The sequence below is a fragment of the Lactuca serriola genome, chromosome 3 (genome assembly GCF_051521515.1).
Source record: "Lactuca serriola cultivar US96UC23 chromosome 3, Lser_US96UC23_V15, whole genome shotgun sequence".
Lineage (NCBI taxonomy): Eukaryota > Viridiplantae > Streptophyta > Magnoliopsida > Asterales > Asteraceae > Lactuca > Lactuca serriola.
In genome coordinates, this window is record NC_136410.1 from 152,733,857 (window position 1) to 152,741,750 (window position 7,894).

Below are 7,894 nucleotides of genomic sequence, written 5' to 3' on the forward strand. Positions count from 1 at the left end.
CGGCACAGTCTCAGCCAGCAGCCAAGCGGGCCAAGCCCGCTGATCCCAAACCAGGGAGCCAGAAGGGCCGCACTTGTGGAAAGTGTGGCAAGGTGCATGATGGAGTCTGTAGAGCGGGATCTTGCTACAAGTGTGGCAAGGAGGGGCATATGGCCAAGGACTGCCCCAAGGGGTTTGCGGTGTGTTTTCACTGCAATCAGACCGGACACCGGAAGGCAGAGTGTCCGCAGTTGCGAGGATCATCTCAGGGAGCACCTCAGGGATCTGCCCCTGCCACCATCAGAGCTACAGAGAGTCGGCCAGTGAAGGCCGAGGCGCCGAGGGCACGAGGGAGAGCCTTTCAGCTGACCGCGGAGGAGGTCCGCGCAGCACCCGATGTCGTGGCTGGTATGTATTCTTTCATGTATTAATTTTGATGTTGAGATATTATGCTTATGTTATGTTATGCGTAGGTACTTTTCTTGTGAATTCTGTACCTGCCTTGGTGTTATTTGACTTGGGTGCGAGTCAGTCTTTTGTATCTTTGGCTTTTAGTCAGCATATCAGTGTTAGTCGTGAGGCGTTGGGTCGGCCTCTGAGAGTTTCCATAGCTGATGAGAGGGTGATATATGCCACGGAGGTTCTCCGAGGTTGCGTAGTCGAGATTTTTGGTGTTGAGTTCCCGATTGATCTGGTTCCTATTGCGATGGGAGATGTCTATGTCATTGTGGGCATGGACTGGTTGAGCAGATTCAGTGCGGTTATCGGCTGCAAGCGGCAACTGGTGACCATACGAGACCCTAGTGGGGGAGTTCTTTCGGTGTACGGCGAGGGCACACGTTCAGGATCAGCGTTTTGTTCGGCCGCTAGGGCAAGGCAGTGTCTACAGCAGGGCTGTAAGGGTTTTGTGGCGTATGTGATGGATACGCGGGTGGATTCCGAGAGGCCGAGTTCAGTAGAGGAGGTTCCGGTGGTGCGTGAGTTCCCGGATGTATTTCCCGAGGAGTTGCCGGGTGTGCCTCCAGTGAGGCAAGTGGAGTTCAGTATCGATTTGGTTTCGGGGGCCGCGCCTATCGCTAAGGTGCCCTATCGCCTTGCACCTCCAGAGATGCAAGAGTTATCCTCACAACTTCAGGAGCTGCTGGGGAAGGGGTTTATTCGGCCGAGCAGCTCGCCGTGGGGAGCGCCTATCCTGTTCGTCAAGAAGAAGGATGGTTCACACCGGATGTGCATTGATTACCGGGAGTTGAACAAGCTAACGGTCAAGAACCGTTACCCGTTACCGAGGATCGACGATTTATTCGATCAGTTGCAGGGAGCATCTTGGTTCTCCAAGATCGATTTGAGGTCTGGATATCATCAGGTGAGGGTGCGGGATGAGGACGTCCAGAAGACAGCGTTCAGGACGCGTTATGGGCATTATGAGTTTGTGGTGATGCCTTTTGGGCTCACCAATGCCCCGGCAGTGTTCATGGATCTCATAAACCGAGTGTGTAGGCCGATGCTGGATCGGTCAGTGATTGTGTTTATCGACGACATTCTGGTATATTCGAGATCTAGAGAGCAGCATGAGGAGCATTTGAGAGAGGTTCTCGGAGTTCTGAGGCCGGAGAGGCTTTATGGCAAATTCTCCAAGTGTGATTTCTGGTTGCGGGAGGTCCAGTTCTTAGGACATCTCGTTAACCAGGAAGGGATATTGGTCGATCCGGCCAAGGTTGAGGCGGTGATGAGTTGGGAAGTGCCGAGATCACCCTACGAGACTAGGAGTTTCCTAGGGTTGGCAGGGTATTATCGGAGGTTTATCAAGGATTTCTCCAAGATCGCAGTGCCACTCACCAGATTGACCCGGAAGGGTGTTGCTTTTTCATGGGGCCCCGAGCAGCAGGCCTCCTTTGAGACACTTCGCCAAAGGTTGTGCGAAGCCCCGGTGTTAGCTCTCCCGGAAGGGATGGAGGACTTTGTGGTATACTGTGATGCATCGATTTTGGGGTTGGGAGCGGTGCTGATGCAGAGAGGGCATGTGATAGCATATGCATCGAGGCAGCTGAAGCCTCATGAGACGAGATATCCCACCCATGATCTAGAGTTGGGGGCAGTGGTGTTCGCCCTCAAGATTTGGCATCACTACTTGTATGGGGTTCGGTGTACGATATACACGGACCATAAGAGTTTGAAGTATTTGATGGATCAGCCCAACCTAAATATGCGTCAGAGAAGGTGGTTGGATGTGGTCAAGGATTATGATTGTGAGATCCTGTACCACCCAGGCAAGGCTAATGTGGTAGCCGATGCATTGAGCCGCAGGGCGGAGAGCACCCCGCTGCGGGATGTATGTTTGAGATTGACCGTGATAGCTCCAGTGTTGGATGCCATTCGTGGGGCACAGGCCGAGGCTGAGCAACCTGAGATGCAGAAGAGGGAACGGGTTGTTGGTTTGGTTTCAGAGTTTGTTACCGATGGTCGGGGGCTTATGACATTTCAGGGGCGTATTTGGGTGCCGTTTGTGGGAGGAACACGTACCATTTTGATGGAAGAGGCTCATCGGTCGAAATTTTCAATCCATCCGGGGGCCACTAAGATGTATTTGGATCTGAGAAAGGAGTATTGGTGGCCCTGTATGAAGAGGGATGTCGCGTGGTTTGTTGAGAGGTGCTTGACTTGCCGTAGAGTTTAGGCCGAGCACCAGAGGCCGCATGGTAAGTTGTAGCCATTGGAGGTTCCCGAATGGAAGTGGGAACAGATCAATATGGATTTCATCCCCAAATTGCCAAGGACTGCCAGGGGAGTTGATGCAATTTGGGTGATTGTAGACAGGTTGACGAAGAGTGCTCATTTCCTTGCTATCAGCGAGAGTTCTTCAGCAGAGAAATTGGCGGAGGTGTATGTGAGGGAAGTGATATCTCGGCATGGGGTGCCGATCTCGATTGTTTCAGACCGTGATGTGCGTTTCACTTCCAGGTTCTGGAAGAAGTTTTATGAGGAGTTGGGTACTAGACTGCATTTTAGTACCGCATATCATCCCCAGGCAGACGGTCAGAGTGAGCGGACAATTCAGACGCTCGAGGACATGCTCCGGGCATGTGTGTTGGATTTCGGGGGTAGCTGGGATGCGTATTTACCCTTGGCAGAGTTTTCCTTCAACAACAACCATCATTTAAGCATTGGTATGCCACCCTTTGAGCTGTTGTATGGGAGGAGGTTTCGGACCCCCATTTGTTAGGGAGAGGTTGGACAGAGGGTGATGGGCAGCACAGAGATTGTGCTTTAGACGACAGAGCAAATCCAGCAGGTCAGACAGGGGTTGTTGACCGCTCAGAGCCGACAGAAGAGTTATGCAGACAGACGCCGGTCCGAGCTTGAGTTTCAGGTCGGCGACCTTGTACTCCTGAAGGTCTCTCCTTGGAAAGGAGTGATTCGATTCAAGAAGAGGGGCAAGTTGGGGCCCTGATATATTGGTCCTTTCCGTGTGATCGCGAGGGTAGGCCGGGTAGCCTATCGTTTGGATGTGCCAGCAGAGTTGGGGCAGATTCACGACACTTTTCATGTGTCGCAGCTGAGGAAGTGTATAGCCGACGAGTCGGCAGTGGTTCCATTAGAGGATATTCAGGTGAATGCGAGCCTGAATTATACCGAGAGACCAGTGGCCATCAGAGATCGGAAAATCAAGGTTTTAAGGAACAAGGAGGTATCCCTGGTGTTGGTTCAGTGGCAGCATCGTAAGGGATCGGAGATGACCTGGGAGCCGGAGCGTGAGATGCGTGAGCAGCATCCGGAGCTATTTGCAGAGCGAGACTTCGAGGGCGAAGTCTAGTTCTAGTGGGGGAGAATTGTTACAGCCCGGATTTCCAGGTATCTATTATTCATATATTATTGGTGTTTTGTGAGGGGACTCGGTGAGTTGGAGCTCAAACTCGCCGAGTAGGATCGCGGTTCTGGACGCGGGTTCGCGCCTGGACTCGGTGAGTCCAAGGAATGGACTCGGCGAGTCCGTGCTGTTTAATGAAACCCTAATTTACCGGTACTAAGCCCTATTTAAAGGACCTTATGGCCCTTCATTGCGGCTACCCTGACCTTGAGAGCACCAAACCAGCTGAGGGTTCTTGTGAGTGAGATAAGAGGCCATTATTCACCAATTTTGTGTGTATTTGCAAGAAAGGAAGGGGAAAGTCAAGCTAGAAGAGTTGGGGAGCTTGGATCTACTTCCATTTCGTCAGGGGAAGCTTCTTGAGGTATCATTCAGAGCTTATTTCCGTGTTTTTGTTGATATGGTCAAATCTAGGGTTTCTTCATGCCTTGTTTGCTTTGTAATTGAAGTGTGAGAGGTCCCATGGGGATATGGTACCTAGATCTGGACCTTAGCAGGTCCAGAGAGTCCCAAATGCCATGCTTTATGTCCTTCCTTTTGGGTTGGAGACTAGAGTTGCCATCTTAGAGGTCATTTATTCAAAAAGAGTCTTGTAGGTGTTGCATGGTAGCCAAGACTGTGACTTTACGTGATGAATAAGCTTAGGAGGGCCAGATCTATGAGTTGATGGAGCGGATCTGACCCCAGAAGTGAGATTGAGTTGATGCATGGCATGGACTCGCCGAGTCCGAAGAACAGACTCGACGAGTAGCATGAAGATTGTCCTTAACCACTCAGCGAGTGGTCCTGCCGAGTTATGGGTTGACTCAGTGAGTCAGGGAGAGTTAGAGAGGGTTGACAGGTGGACTGAGTCGAGCTGGAACTCGCCGAGTTGTTCTTGAGACTCAGCGAGTTGAGTCGTGGTGGCCCCGTGATTCATGCCAGGTGGAACTCGTCGAGTCAGGGGAGTACTCGACGTGTCAAAAGAGAATCCTAGAGAGTTGGTGAACGCGTATAGACTCGCCGAGTCGCCCTAGTGCACTCGCTGAGTCCGGTCAAAGTTGACTGTTGACTGTTGACCAGAGTTGACCAGTGTTGACTTGATAGGGGTAGTCAACCTTAGTGGTAAAAGTGTTAATTAGAGATATATGATGTTATAGGAGGATTATAGCTCGGAGGATCGAGCACGAGTGATTTACAGGATTCGCGAGTTATCGAGATATACGAGGTGAGTCTTCTCACTATACTTTACCTTGAGTAGGTAATCAGAGTTATGTGGCAGAGTATATGTATGTTATATGTATGTTATGTGTTGTACTGCATGATGTCTTTGTGATTTATGCTGTGCATGCTTATAGAGTTGGAACCGGAAGGTTCCCAAAGTTAGAACCAGTGGGTTCACAGAGTAGGGTCTACGGACCCACAGAGTTATAGCCTCGAGTGGCTAATATGTGTTATGTGTGGTATTTTGGGGAACTCACTAAGCTTTGTGCTTACAGTGTTAGTGTTGTTTGTTTCAGGTACTAGTGACGACCGTGGGAAGGCGCCGACTTGATCTGTACACACGCATGGGATTTTTATGATATGTGATCTTGGGATTTTGTATGATGTGAATTGGAGCTTTAAACTTGATGTTTTATGAAAATTAAATGAAAAATGTTTTTATATTTTCCGAAAAATTATTTTGAAATTCACGGTGTTACATTAAGCAAAATGTTTATCTTTGATGACTTCATATTTTACATGTGTTTTCTGTTGAGTTACATTTAAATAACAGAAATTACTCACTGAATTCTAAGAGTCCTTTATCATTACAAACATACAAGATGAAACATACGAAGTATAGTTATGCTTTGCGAAACATACGACTTACACATAAAAGGTTTTAATCTAAATACAAACGGGTTTTCATTTACCACATGATAAATTATAATAGGTATAGTTTATGGGTTTCACATTTCAAACATACTACACAAAAGGGGATTTCAATTCCACCATAGAAAAGGTTTTACACACATACTATACGTAAACGCGTTATCATAAATTATGAGACTCGTCTTCGTTGTACTCTTAGAGTACGGGTTAAAATTCCTGAAATAGTTATAAGTAGAGTCTCTTGTAGGGAGAGCATGATAATTATGTATAGATCTATATTGGGATTGACAACCCACACCCATGCTGCTTACGACAGCCCAATCGACCGATCGGGGATTATAAATGTCATTTCAATTCCGATGCCTGAAGAACATCGTAGCAGGCATCTCTGTTATAGTATGGTTATAGAGACTCACATAGGGAGATAATGACACTTATAGTTTACGGGAATTTCTACTTTAAAAAGGGATTTTATCTATTTAAAACTGCATACATCATTATAAGTACGAAACACACACATACACTCGGTCTTGGGATTTAAGACCACATAACATTTTATAAGGAGAATATTGGATTTTTCTTAAGTGTACATTACATTTACAAACAAAGGTTTCCAAACTTGGGATACAAAACTCGGTTTTATTTCAAATAATAAAACTACTATACATGTTGTGGTAACCTGGGTTTTCAAACAGAAACTACTATACATACTGGTAGTAACAAGGGTTTTCAAAACAGAAACTACTATACATACGGGTAGTAACTAGGGTTTTCAAATTCTACATCCAAAAGCTTATGAACTCACCAACTTAATTGTTGACACTTTTTCGAAATTACTTGTATTCTCAAGAAATCAGTGAAACAGGAAAATCAACAGCTTTTGAGGATGGGACGTTAAATCGTCAAACATTTCATTTTGTCATCATAGTGCAATTGATTTTGAAACATGTAAACTCATACTATGGTGTAACTTTTTCAGTTATCTTTATGATTGTTGTATTTACTTTGAGCACTATTATACTCGTTGTTGTGATACTATACATGAAGTCCGCCACACCCCGACGTTTCCGCCATCCTTGGTTTGTGGGTGTGATAGATTGGTATCAGAGCATTGTTTATAGTGAACTAAGTATATCAAACCACATAAGATATACAAACTATAAATGCATTGGGACTAAAGTCTCCGATTAAACATTTTCAAATAACTATACTTTTAGAAATGAAATAGTTTCTTGTTAAAAAGTATGAGTACATGCACACATGCAAGTATAGTGTCATATCTAGGTCGATACAAAAAATGAAATTAGGAGTTGGACACTACGAGTAGACCCTGGGATATGTGATCGGACTTGGGATGAATATAGCCTGATCAACTATATTTATCCGAGGTATGACTAATGTATGCCGGGGAATGGTCATAGTGAGCAACAAGCCTAAACACTTCCCATACAAGAAAATCGCTAAGAACCAAACATAACATTTAAAATACTATATGAGTATTTTGTGGTACAATAACTTATGTGAAATCTAAACAGATCCTTGCTAGTAGGTCTACAATCACTAAGTGGATACGCTAAATTTATATATAACTTAGATGTCACCGACTTAGAATCTATGATCATTGCTTTAGTTCCTATTCCTTGTTTGGTTGTGGTTTTAGAATATGATCACTTATTCGAAGGTCTATCATATCTTTTTTTATATGTAATTGGTATGCACCATGTGATTATAGAAGTAACTAAGGAGGATCAAACCCCTATAAGTATTTCTAGGAATATGATTATTATATGCCTCTTACCCCACCCCTATTCTCGCACGGACATCATAGCAGGATTCTACTTACCAGGAGACCCCTACTTTCCGAACCCGAGGAGATAGTGGATGATTAGGAAAAGAGTCGAAAGTGGAGCTAGAGGTCATCAACTCTCCATGCATAGCCAGGGTTCTCGCAAACCGTTTCGACTACATTGGACCTGTGCCCCGTTGGGCAACATTGATCAAGGGGTGGAGTCGCCATCAGCAACAACGATCACCATTTGGAGAACAACGAGGTTGCAATGAACTCACCCATGGGGGCCCGGATGGCAGAGCCCTATCAATTGTGGTAAAGCTAAATAAGTAGGGTATCGAACACAGGGAATGGAAAATTAAAACTAAAAGGTAATATTATCTAAAAATTAAGTAATAAAGGGGGTA